This window comes from Schistocerca serialis, chromosome 9, assembly GCF_023864345.2.
Source record: "Schistocerca serialis cubense isolate TAMUIC-IGC-003099 chromosome 9, iqSchSeri2.2, whole genome shotgun sequence".
Lineage (NCBI taxonomy): Eukaryota > Metazoa > Arthropoda > Insecta > Orthoptera > Acrididae > Schistocerca > Schistocerca serialis.
Window position 1 is genome coordinate 527,926,457 of NC_064646.1, and position 14,654 is coordinate 527,941,110.

The following is a 14,654-nucleotide window of genomic DNA, read 5'->3' on the forward strand; positions in this document are numbered from 1 at the left end:
GTTGGACGACAAAAGACTAAAATATGGTTGGGCTCCAATCGGAAGATTCTGTAGAGACGGAGAAAATTCCGTGGTTTCAGGAATATGATTCGTTTTCGGAATCACGATGGTGGGGAGCCAAGCCTTGCTGGGAAGCCAGCGGTGGAGAGACGGATTTCCGTTGTGAGCGCCCGTGTGTGACGGTCGCTCGATATCAGCTTTTTTGGTGCAGACGGACTTGCTATCTTTGCTCTCAGGAGAGTTTATAGTTAGAACAGTTAGGCACTGTACTGTTGCGAACCTACACGATTCAGGACTTCACCTCCAGGTTGGAAGTCGTCATTGAGTATGCATCGTTCAGTAATTGACAGCACTTCTTTTGCCTATACTTATGTTGAGGCGTTATCTGAACTCCGTCCTTGTGGCTGGGAGCTCACGTTTCTCATCTGTGGAACACAGAGAGGAGAAGACAGTATTATAGCAGTCAGAGGACACCCTTCTGCCGTCCTAGTGTTTGAAAGAATTTTATTTTGTGGCTGGAGTTCTTCCATCGGCGCAGACATGTACGAGAACTAGCATGCCAACGCACCAGACGCAGTACATATGGTGATATCGCAAATTGCTTCAGATTATTAGGGCTATGAAGCTAAACAGCTATTATCACGATAGTTTATTTCTACTGAGGTTCCACAGCACTGTAGAATTTTTTTGAAAGTAGTGTCTTCTAGTGTTTGGTGCGTAGATGATGTCAGTCATTTCGCGTTATTTATGTTAGATTGTGTGGCCTTAAAAAGGGGCAGAGTGGGCAATTGATCTGCAATTTTAGTTAGGAAACACAGAAAATTGTATGTACTTAAAGGGTTGATTTTAATCTATAATAAATATATTGTGCAACATCGTTTATCATTTAGTAGTATTAGTTGCCTTCCTCATTCATTTATGTTGAGATTGTAATTTATATCTTAAAAAGAATTAAGAGATCTTAAGATCTGCTTCAGGGGGTAGTGAGACAGGGCCAAATAATCTTTTTAGCATTTATTATTTTCCATTGCGCACATTCATTTTACACCTTCCTGGAGTAGCATCTTGGATATGGCGACCCTGCCAGGATCCTACTCAGACTCTTCTGATAGTATGCATAAAGTGGTTTGTAGCCTTAGTAATTTTCAAAATTTTTTCCCCATTTAACGTTTAGCTGCTGACAGTGACCACCAGCCTGTGTGTATAGTTTGCACTTGAAAAAAGTCGCACAATAAAACCAAAAATATATTTGTGTATTTTATTGTAATTTTTTTTTCAGAGGCATTGCGCTTCAGCCAGCAGGCTGCAATTTATTGATTTTTGCAATGTTATTTATCATTGCATTTTTCTTGTATTGTAATGACACTACTCGTTCACGATGTTGCCATTAGTTTAGCTTCTTTGTTGTAGATATTTTATGTTACATGTCCATTATGTAATAAATGTGGGTAGTGTAAATTGTGTACCTTTAAGAGGGATCAGTCCATGTTCACTAGGGCGAAATCTCGCTTAGTATCATAACAGAGCACTAGTTGTAACAAGATAGAAATGGAAGATACTCGAGGTAGTCAAGAAAGCCTATGGGATGAGAAAGAGTTAGCTATGTTAGCAGCACAAGGCACTGCTGTGGGGAACACTGATCCAAGGGAATTTTGTGAGGGTGACGGACACAGTCAAGCCCATGGTGGGCAATCTGAAAGCGAAGATGAGGAACAGCGGCACACCGAGGCAATCGTAAAGATACGGGAATGTAACGTAGGGAGTCCAAGTGTATGCAAAACAATGAAGAACTGTGGTGGATCACCGTGAGTGGCATTGTCACGAGGCAGTATATCAGGGGCACGCGGTGATGACTTCCTTGAATACCAATAAATGGAAAGGGAAAAGGGGAGAAGATCACCTAAGAGTCGAGAAAGTCACAATAGGAGAGATGATTTAGATAACACAGGTGTGTCGGACATCCTTGCACATCTAAAAGAAATGGGGAGTAATATTCAGGAGGTCTGCTCACAAAGGGAAAATAAAGTTCAAAAGATCAGCACTGAATTGGGAGAGCAAATAAAAAAGGAGAATGATGAAGTACCCACGGAATTGGGAAGTAAAATTCAAACGTTAGTGCTGAAATGCATAAGGTCAGCTCAGAAATGGGAAGTAAAATTCAAAACTTTAGAGTTTCCCCTGATATGGGAAGTATAATTCAGAATGTTTGTGTCTGAATACAGTGAATAAAACATGAGAAGAGGGAAGTGAAATATGAGGTTGTGACGCTCCGAACAAAACTAGAACAACACGAAAAGTAGTCTACTTCCCATATTTTCATACGCTTATGTCATATGGTATTATTTTTTGGGGTAATTCTTCTGATTCAAAAAGGGTATTTTTGGCTCAAAAACGGGCTGTTCGAGCTAGGTGTGGTGTAAGTTCGAAAACCTCTTGTCGACCCCTATTCAACAGTCTGGGAATTTTGACATTGCCCTCACAGTATATATTTTCTTTAATGTCGTTTGTTGTTAGCAATATTAGCTTATTCCCAAGAGTTAGAAGCTTTCAATCGGTTAATACTAGGCATAAAACAAATCTGCATGTGGAATGCACTTCCTTGACTGTTGTGCAGAAAGGAGTGCAGTATTCTGCTGCATCCATTTTTAATAAGCTACCACAAGAACTCAAAAATCTTAGCAGTACCCCAAACTCTTTTAAGTCCAAACTGAAGAGTTTCCTCACGGCTCACTCCTTCTATTCTGTCGAGGAGCTCCTGGAAGAGCTAAAAAATTAAGAAAATTCCAGTGTTACATTCTTGATTTTCTTTATTTAAACTAACGACTTGTCGCCTGAATATGTTTCTTATATTTCATTTTATCTGTTTCTACAATCTACAACTGAATATGTTTCTTATATTTCATTTTACCTGTTACTACAATCGTGTTATAATTTCATGTATTGACTCGTTCCATGACCATGGAGCCTTCTCCTTAATGTGGTCCCACGGAACAATAAATAAATAAATAAATAAAAATAAACAAGAGATTGCGGAGGTCAGATGAACCGTGAACGAGGCGCGATTACTGGCGAGGGGCGCAAAGCGGATTGCTATTGAAACATTAGAGAAAACAGAAAATACGCAAATTACGAATACGGAGAACAGCAACGAAATATTACATATGCATAATTGTTACCCAATAATGCGCACCACGGAACGTTTTTCCACTGATGAGAACGTAACAGGGAGTAGAAGAGAGGATGCCCAAAGTAACGGTAGACAGGGAAAGTTAGCGCCAAGTGATAATATGGTAGGCCGAGTGGGAAGAGACTGTAATGAAATTTTAGATTTTAAGCATTTTATCTCTGTACGAAAATTTCACCATTACAAAGACGAGGGTAATGTTTTGCACCCGAAAAGTTCCAGTGGACTATTTGATTTATCATTAGCTCCTCACTGGCCTCTGATGTATAAACTGGACTTCGTATGTTCACATATCGAGGGAACAACGGCCGAATGCATGTGGGACATTGCAAAAATTTGCACATAATTCAAAGAGTTTCGTGACGCATTTTTAAACAAATATTGGTCCAAGGAGATACAGGATAGGATCAAGCAGGAAATAATGATGAGCAGAGACTTGGAGAGATCAGGGTTCCGTAGAACGGTGAAGTTTTTCGAAAACTTGACCACGAAAAATCAGTATTTGGACGACCTATGCATACCGGCTGAGATCATGAGAGTGTGTTACATGAAGTTGCCAATTTCCTACTAGCAAACGCTCGTCGGTCGATGTGGAAGTGATGCAGAAGTGTTCAAAGGTATCCTAAGAGAGTTGGAGTTCGCTTTCAACGAGCAGCAGGTGCGAGAAAAACGCAGGCAGATAGACGTGCAAGGTGAAAGAAGGGAGAACAACGGAGGGAATAATAGAGGCCATAATTGGCAAAACAATGTAATTCGACCGCCTCACCAAAACATGGAACATAGACATGGTAGTGGGAACAATGTACAGTGGAAGAACTATGGCAGAGAATATAGGCAACAAAATTATCGCAGATGGGAGCCACAAAGTAATGGCGCATCATGGGGCGACAATAGAGAAACTCGTCAACGGTCTGACCAAGGATGGGGCGGAATGACAAACACCAGGAATCAGGAACAATCAATTGAGATTAGACCACCTAACACTGGGAGAGTACGGTAAAATGACACAGAATAAGTAGGGAGAATTTAAGGAGGCTTCTATGGCAAAAGTATAGTATTGTATATACATAACAATTAAGTTAAGTATTATACCGAAGGGATCTGTAGATTTATCAAATTTTCTATAATATTATCATGTTAAAAGAGGTACTACAGTACATAAAAGCGCAGGATGTCATGAGTAAGAATATTAGGGTATGTTTCTTTGTGTAGGCTAGAACCATGTGCACAGAAAGCTGAGCGTGCAATTTTAAAAGGGGTTTACAGTTTAAGATGTGCTATCTGTCCATGAAGGAATCAAGCCAAATTGAGAAAATTGTGGTACTACAAAAATGATGTAAAGACTGTGAATAGATAAAAAAAAATTTAACCAGTTGATGTGGAGAGAGCCTCAGTAGTTAAAATTGTGGAAATGAGTGTCTATTTTACATGTTTAGCAATGGGATCCTAAATGAGTGACTTGCTAATTGGGTTTGCGGTGACACGCAGGTGAGTCCTCCAAGTATGATTTGTCTCCATTGTTCAATAGGTGGCCAGCTCCACGTGTCTACGCGAGGGCGCACCGTTACTTATATGGGAATGTTGTATTTATGCTGTTCAAAGAAACGGAGTAATTGTGTACATGGTGGCCAGTTCTGCGGAATTCCGTATGAGCGCACCGAAATATTATTTGAGTGTTATAGCGACATGAAATGGAAGTGTAATAAGGGTATATAGACACGTAAAATTTAATAAAGGAGAACAAAAATGCTGTACGTTCAAAGCACATGACATAGAGGGCAATACACTACTGGCCATTAAAATTGCTACACCACGAAGATGACGTGCTACAGGCGCGAAATTTAACCGACAGGGAGAAGATGCTGTGATATGCAAATGATTAGCTTTTCAGAGCACTCACACAAGATTGGCGCCGGTGGCGACACCTACAACGTGTTCACACGAGGAAAGTTTCCAACCGATTTCTCATACACAAACAGCAGTTGACCGGCGTTGCCTGGTGAAACGTTGTTGTGATGCCTCGTGTAAGGAGGACAAAGGCGTACCATCACGTTTCCGACTTCGATAAAGGTCGGATTGTAGCCTATCGCGATTGCGGTTTATCGTATCGCGACATTGCTGCTCGCGTTGGTCGAGATCCAATGACTGTTCGCACAATATGGAATCGGTAGGTTCAGGAGGGCAATACGGAACTCCGTGGTGGATCCCAACGGCCTCGTATCACTAACAGTCGAGATGACAGGCATCTTATCCGCACGGCTGTAACGGATCGTGCAGCCACGTCTCGATCCCTGAGTCAACAGATCGGGACGATTGCAAGACAACAACGATCTGCACGAACAGATCGACGACGTTTGCAGCAGCACGGACTATCATCTCGGAGACCATGGCTGCGGTTACCCGTGACCCTGCATCACAGACAGGAGCGCCTGCGACGGTGTACTCAACGACGAACCTGGGTGCACGAATGGCAAAACGTCATTTTTTCGGATGAATCCAAGTTCTGTTTACAGCATCATGATGGTCGCATCCGTGTTTGGCGACATCGCGGTGAATGCACATTGGAAGCGTATATTCGTCATCCCCATACTGGCGTATCACCTGAAGTGATGTTATGGGGTGCCATTGGTTACACGTCTCGGTCACCTCTTGTGCGCATTGACGCCACTTTGAACAGTGGATGTTACATTTCAGAGGTGTTACAACTCGTGGCCCTACCCTTCATTCGATCGATTCGAAACCCTACATTTCAGCAGGATAATGCACGACCGCATGTCGCAGGTCCTGTACGGGCCTTTCTGGATACAGAAAATGTTCGACAGCTGCCCTGGCCAGCACATTCTCCAGATCTCTCACCAATTGAAAAAGGTCTGGTCAATGGTGGCCGAGAAACTGGCTCGTCACAATACGCCATCACTACTCTTGATGAACTGTGGTATCTTGTTGAAGCTGCATGGGCAGCTGTACCTGTACACGCCATCCAAGCTCTGTTTGACTCAATGCCAGTCGTATCAAGGCCTTTATTACGGCCAGAGGTGGTTGTTCTGGGTACTGATTTCGCAGGATCTATGCACCCAAATTGCGAGAAAATGTAATCACATGTCAGTTCTAGTATAATATATTTGTCCAATGAATACCCGTTTATCATCTGCATTTCTTCTTGGTGTAGCAATTTTAATGGTCAATAGTGTACATAAGGGCATGGCAGTCGTGTTGATGAGCAGTGATTATATGTAATGTACTAAAATCTTTATATTTCCAGGTACCACCAGTAAAACAAAACGTAACTTTATTAAGATGAAAAGAAGAGACTGCCAGAGAAAGGTAACAGCAGCAGATCCGAAAAAGGTGGACAGCGATACAGAAAGAAGTACTGAGTAAGACCATGAGAAAAGGTATGTGAAAGTGTGATTGAAGAAGCTATCAGTAGTTGCGGTAAACTTGCTATGTAGTTTGATTGTCCACAGGAAGCTCGCCAGAAGCATGAAATGAAGAAGAGGCCCACCTAATCATTCATTTGTGTATGTTTGTGTGTGCACACATGCACTTTATTGTTCACAGATATTCACTGCGACATCCATGACGAAACCAAGAGCAAGAGCAATGAGATACCCAACGACAGTGTAGCAGTTTGAATTGGATAGTAGTTAGACTTATATAAACATTGTACTGGCCAGTAGTTAACAAGTAGTGTAACAAATAGTTTCTTAAGTAGTTTGCAATTATTAACATTGGGTCTGGTGATGAGGATTACAATGCTACTGTTATATGGACCATTAATGAACATGTATTTTTCATAGGTCTACATCTACATGTACACACACACTCAGCAAACCACCACACGGTGCGTGGCGGAGAGTACCTCGCACCACAACTAGCATCTTCTCCCCCTGCTCCACTCCCAAACAGAACGAGGGGAAAATGACTGCCTATTTGTCTCTTATCTTTATGGTCTTTCCGCGAAATGTAAGTTGGCGGCAGTAAAATTGTACTGTAGTCAGCCTCAAATGCTGGTTCTCTAAATTTCCTCAGTAGTGATTCACGAAAAGAACGCCTCCTTTCCTCCAGAGACTCCCACCCGAGTTCCTGAAGCATTTCCGTTACACTCGCGTGATGATCAAACCTACCAGTAACAAATCTAGCAGCCCGCCTCTGAATTGCATCCATGTCCTCCCTCAATCCGACCTGATAGGGATCCCAAACGCTCGAGCAGTACTCAAGAATAGGTCGTATTAGTGTTTTATAAGCGGTCTCCTTTACAGATGAACCACATCTTCCCGAAATTCTACCAATGAACCGAAGACGACTATCCGCCTTCCCCACAACTGCCATTACATGCTTGTCCCACTTCATACCGCTCTGCTATGTTACGCCCAAATGTTTAATCGACGTGACTGTGTCAAGCGCTACACTACTAATGGAGTATTCAGACATTACAGTATTCTTTTTCCTATTCATCTGCATTAATTTACATTTATCTATATGTAGAGTTAGCTGCCATTCTTTACACCAATCACAAATCCTGTCCAAGTCATCTCGCATCCTCCTACAGTCACTCAACGACGACACCTTCCCGTATACCACAGCATCATCAGCAAACAGCCGCACATTGCTATCCACCCTATCCAAAGGATCATTTGTGTAGATAGAAAACAACAGCGGACCTACCACACTTCCCTGGGCCACTCCAGATGGTACCCTCCTCCGACGAACACAAGGTATACAGATGCCGACAGATATTTAATAATTACAGTACATAGGCTGAGAAATGTTCCTTTATAATTAAGATTGACTTGTACATGAAATTTTTATCAGAATAATAATAGTAAATAAGTGAGCGTCTTAGCTTATTGCACTACTAGAACAATAATAAATGTAGAGATAAATGACCTCACTAGTGAACGCATTATATATATATATATATATATATATATATATATATATATATATATATATATATATATATATATTTCAATCAGATATTGTATAGTATTTGTTGTATATCGGAAACTAATTGTGTGCACTAGTGGGCACAGGATGCACAAATAAAAACTTTGTGAGACACACTGGAAGCAAGGACGCGAGGTGCGGACGGTATGGACCGGCATACATTGGCAAAGAGGAGGACTATTCATCCTGCCTGAAGACCTCGGCCGGAGACAACAGACGATGGCATACCCGGTAATGCGGCCAGCGCAGCAGAGGTGGTGTTTAAACGGCCGCTAATGACTTGTCTCCACTGTTGTACTACATGATGGAGACGAGACGAACCAAGATAAAACCTGCAGCGCAACTGCTGGTAGCTGTGCGGAACTGTCAACTATGTTTACTCTTCTTCTGCAATCCTCCGCCAGACAGAGGCTGAGAAACATCATAATCTGTAGCAGTCAGTCACCTGGCATCGACTCCTGAGGAATGTCAGTTCCATGTATAGTGTCACCAAACAGATAACCTACCTGTCCACAATTGCCGATATCCTCATCCAAAATACAATAGTTATATCGAGAGAAAGAAGCGACATGAAGAACAGAAGAGTAGGAACACAAACATAGTAAAAGAAGAAACACGAAGAACTGAAGACTAGATACAATTACACTTCTCTTAGCCGACGCAGAAGAATTCTAGGTGACGTTTAATGGTCCTACCGGACTGCACCTCCCTCATACTGTGCGCAAATTCGACAAAAACCTGGCGGTTTCAAAACATACACCCACTTACCTGGCTGTATATTACGACGACCCTTCCACATCGTCAATTCCGCGGGAGACTCGTAACCTGACAGGATCAACAGTGGGCTGAGGGTCCAAAGACTGACTTTTAATGGCAGCATGTCCGACTCAAATAATCTTCGCGTCCTAAACTTCATAAAAAAAAAAAACTATAGCTTCCATCCCCGCAACAAATGAAGACGGCAGTGTGTAGTGAAATCCGAATCAGTGTGTTGTGACTCTTGATAAAAAAAAAGGTGCATAATGTCGTGAACACTGAACAGTTACACCCGCAAACTAACAGTTTCCGATATCTATCATTGTGTAAACATTTTGCACTTACTTTCAGGGTAGTCTTAAGAAAATATTTCTGTATTTATTCATGTAAAAGTATTGTTTGACATTCTCTTTGATAATGTTGGATGTCCTTCATTGTTTTTATATGTTTGTGTATTTTCAGAATTTTATTTGTGTATGTATTTATGTGAAATTATTCTTTGTCATTTTCTTTGTTAATGATGCTATGTGTTTATAATGTTTTTTATGTGTTAGATGTTACAACTGTGAAAAAACACATTAGTTAAAATTGGTGGTAGATCCCAACTCTTATTACAAATACTAGTTGCCACAGTAAATGTAAATGCAGTTTGACAAAGAACGCTTTAGTACATACGATTATTGAAATGTTTAAGGAGTATACACGTTAGTGAAACACTAGACGTAGTAAATCAGTTTGTGAAATGACGTTTGTTTTAAACGTAAGCCAAGAGCATAAATATGACCAAGTGAAATTACATAGGATGTTTCACAGAATTTTATATAACTGTATAATGACCAATAGATAACCTTTTGAAAAACTGACGTAACTGCTTGTTTTGCATATTAATGGCTAAATGAAGCACATGTAATTTATTGGCTGACCACCTTGAAAAGCTTAGGATACATCACTTTAATATTTCTTGCCACAACCTATGTCTTAGGGACGGATGAATGACAGAGAGCGTGGGCCTAAGTCTAAAGAGAGATGGGAACTGCCATTCTTGAAAGAGAATAAAAATTTTGTAATGTTAGTTAATTTCTTTTGATACTGTATATTCCAATTGTCACGTTTCAGAACAATGTTCCAAACATAAGGGGTAGACAGACTATAATAAACATGTAACAAGTAAATTTATGGCAGTAAACCCTTGAATGAATGCATAATGACTGTGGAAGAACATATAATGATTCCAGTGTTCCTTTGCCATCGTATTCTTTTTAGTTCACTTGTACAGACAGTTGATGGTTATATGGTTTTGTACTGGATGAGATAATACCTACCCCATCCTAGTACAAAATAGTTTGTCAGGTGGGGGTTATTTCGCACCTTACAACCACTCATCCACAGACTTTTCCATGATCTACAAACATAATTAGGTATCATGTACATCGTATATATGAATGTATAAAGGAGACTGACATTCTCATGTACACCCTGTAAATATTTGTTAACGCTTATTGCGTAAAATATGACCAAGTGTCTTTATTATCAGAATAGCATAATGAATGATTGCCTATACTAGTACAGGTTGGAACAGCAGTCGAAATTAAATGGCAGGCGTAACTCAAGCCCTGGGTGGAAGGCCCACGCAGGTGTGTCGGTCCTGCTTAAACGCAGGAAGTACCAAGGCGGACGTTGGGACACAATAGAGTCGTGACCGGCCAGTAATATATCCGGACACGAAGGATTAGACTTCGGAAACTACGAAAATCTTGGACGCAGCTGAGAGGAACGAGGAAGCGTCACCTTGGAAATCACGCAGGCTGAGTTAATTACCCAGATTTTTACTCAGAAGCGTACCATTGTATGAGTATAGGTATTTCCTCGCAAACTTTCCGCGCTGGACGACAAAAGACTAAAATATGGTTGGTCTGCGTTCGGAAGATTCTGTAGAGAGGGAGAATATTCCGTGGTTTCAGGAATATGATTCGTTTTCGGAATTACGATGGTGGGGAGCCAAGCCTTGCTGGGAAGCCAGCGGTGGAGAGACGGACTTCCGTTGTGAGCTCCCGTGTGTGACGGTCGCTCGATATCAGCATTTGTTGGTACAGACGGACTTGCTGTCTTTGCTCTCAGGAGAGTTTATAGTTAGAACAGTTAGACACTGTACTGTTGCGAACCTACACGATTCAGGACTTCACCTCCAGATTGGAAGTCGTCATTGAGTATGCATCGTTCAGTAATTGAGAGCACTTCTTCTGCCTATACTTATGTTGAGGCGTTATCTGAACTCCGTCCTTGTGGTTGGGAGTTCACGTTTTTCGTCTGTAGAACACAGAGAGGAGAAGACAGTGTTATAGTAGTCAGAGGTCCGCCTTCTGCCGTCCTGGTGTTTGAAAGAGTTTTTATTTTTGTGGCTGGAGATCTTCCATCGGCGCAGACGTTTACGAGAACCAGCACGACGACGCACCAAACGCACGTGCGTACGGTGATATCGCAAATTGCTTCGTCTTATTAGGGCTATAAAGCTAAACAGCTGTGATCACGTTAGTTTATTTCCACTGAGGTTCCACACCACCGCAGATCGTATTTGAAAGTAGTGTCTCCTAGTGTTTGGTGCGCAGATGATGTCAGTCATTTCGCGTTATTTATGTTAGATCGCGTGGCCTTGAAAAGGGGCAGAGTGGGCAATTGATCTGCAATTTTAGTTAGGAAACACAGAGAATTGTACTTGAAGGGTTGATTTAAAAAAATGATTCAAATGGCTCTGATCGCTATGGGACTCAACATCTGAGGTCATCAGTCCCCTAGAACTTAGAACTACTTAAACCTAACTAACCTAAGGACACCACACACATCCATGCCCGAGGCAGGATTCGAACCTGCGAACATAGCGGTCGCGCGGTTCCAGGCTGAAGCGCCTAGAACCGCTCGGCCACTAAGGGTTGATTTTAATCTATAATAAATATAATGACCAACATCGTTTATCATTTAGTAGTATTTTTTGCCATCCTCATTCATTTATGTTGACATTGTAATTTATACCTTAAAAAGAATCAAGAGATTCTAAGATCCGCTTCAGGGGGTAGTCAGAAAGGGCCAAATAATCATTTTAGCGTTTATTATTTTCCGTTGCGCACATTCATTTTACACCCGCCTGGAGTAGCATCTTGAAAGTGTTATAGGGCCCGTTGGTGTTCCTCGTCTATATAAACGATTTAGGAGACAATCTGAGCAGCCGTGTCAGGTTGTTTGCAGATCGTCTAGTAAAGTCGTCTAGTAAAGTCGTCAGAAGACAAACAAATTGCAAAACGATTTAAATAAGTTTTCTGTATGGTCCTAAAATTGGCAAGTAATGAAAAGTATTAGGTCATACACGTAAGTGCTAAAACGAAGCCGTGAAACTTCGGGTATATGATAAATGTCAAATTTAAAGGTCATAAAAAAAATGGTTCAAATGGCTCTGAGCACTTTCTGAGGTCATCAGTCCCCTAGAACTTAGAACTACTTAAACCTAACTAACCTAAGGACATCACACACATCCATGCCCAAGGCAGGATTCGAACCTGCGACCGTAGCGGTCGCGCGGTTCCAGACTGTAGCGCCTAGAACCGCTCGGCCACCCAGGCCGGCAAAGGTCATAAATTCAACTAAAAACCTACGAATTACAATTGTGAACAACTTAAATTGGAAAGAGTACATAGAAAATGTTGTTGGGAGGCAGGACACTTAGAAATTGTAACACATTGTACTGTTATAAAAAATATAGTGTTGAAGATATAATGAAATTTTGTGTGTAACTTGGCAACAGAATCAGAGATTGACTGTATTGTCTTATCGTAACAAGTCACTATAATGATTATTTCACCTGATAAATATTTTTTAAATACCTGGCATTCTTTGGACATAGAGCAGCAGATTAATTTATTTGAGATTAGTAGGAAGCAACATTATCATTTCCGCGCATTTTCATGACCGCGATGCAGTCATACCCCGATCGACACTAAGGGACCAAAAGATTTACTGACTTTAAAACAAAAACAACACTACACAATTAAAAAGGACTGATTCAATAAAGACAGGAAAACTATATGTTCCTCCTGCCTCAATGCTGCGTTCGATCCATCGACATGATCGTAAGTTCTGGAGATAAACTGATACAAAATGCTTAACATTCTAGTAGTGAGGAGATGGAGATACTTAAGGATAATTTGTCTAAATAATCACACTTCATATATAACACACGCTTTTTTAATGCTACGTACCTTTTTATATTACAGTTACAATAGCTGGTGCGTATTAACAAAAGCTTGGCACATAACAGGAAATACTAGAGATTCATGTCCTCTCGATGGTGCCTGCTCGTAATTAATTACACAGACATATATGTTCTCTGATTGCGAAGACAATTAGCATATTTACAGAATATTTTCCAGAAATTATAAAATACAGATTGCGAAACGTAGCAAATTCGCGTCCGCCTTTCATGAAATATAAACAGTGAAAGGTGAAGCACTAAGGGCCTCATTTGTGTTGAAGCAACAGAATTCTTTTTATATCGTTAATCTATACGTGTACATAGAGATTTACAGCCGCCGAGCAGGAGCGGCAAAGATGAAGAATACATTACAATTGTTTGATAACTTCAGGCCATCAGGCGTTTACTATTGACCCTATAATAGCGTTTGTGAGGCGAAAATTACCAGTATTACAAGATCTACTAGAATGACTGCCTACACTACGCTTGCCTGTCCTCTTTTACGATACTGCTGCGCGGTGTAGGATCCTTACCAGACAGGATTGACGGAGTACATCGAAAAAGTTCAAAGAAGAGCAGCACGTTTTGTATTATAGCGAATTACGGAGTGTCACTGAAAACAAAGGCGTTTTTCGTTGCGACGGAATATCCTCACGAAATTTCAATAACCAACTTTCTCCTCCGAATGCGAAAATATTTTGTTGACACCGACGTACGGGGGAGAAACGATCACCGTAATAAAAATAAGGGAAATCAGAGCTCGCACGGAAAGATATAGGTGTTCTTTTTTCCGCGCGCTATACGAGATAGGAATAATTGAGAATTCTGTGGTTGTTCGATGAATTCTCTGCCAGGCACTTAAATGTGATTTGCAGAGTATCCATGTAGGTGTAGACGTATAGCACAAATCAGCTTAAAGCAAACCGCTCAAAGACTCAAGTGCGTGTTTTTCATTTGAGAAATAGGGTAGCTACTCGTAAGATGGGTACATCACATAACTAACGAGGAGGTAATGAATAGGATTGGGGAGAAGAGGAGTTTGTGGCACAACTTGACTAGAAGAAGGGATCGGTTGGTAGGACATGTTCTGAGGCATCAAGGGATCACCAATTTAGTATTGGAGGGCAGCGTGGAGGGTAAAAATCGTAGAGGGAGACCAAGAGATGAATACACTAAGCAGATTCAGAGGGATGTAGGCTGCAGTACGTACTGGGAGATGAAGAAGCTTGCACTGGATAGAGCAGCATGGAGAGCTGCATCAAACCAGTCTCAGGACTGAAGACCACAACAACAACAACAACAACAACAACAACTCGTAAGATGATGATAGTATGTTCAGGAATTCAGTTACAAACTCCAGATTATCTAAGAGTGACGCTGGACACATCTCTTACTTTCAAGAGGCTCTGCGCGAATCACAAGGTAAAAGTTTCCACCAGGAACAATCTGTTGAGAAAACTGGCCGCATCACAGTGAAACCGTGCGAACCTCTGCGCTTCCACTAGCTTACCATGCAGCAGAGTG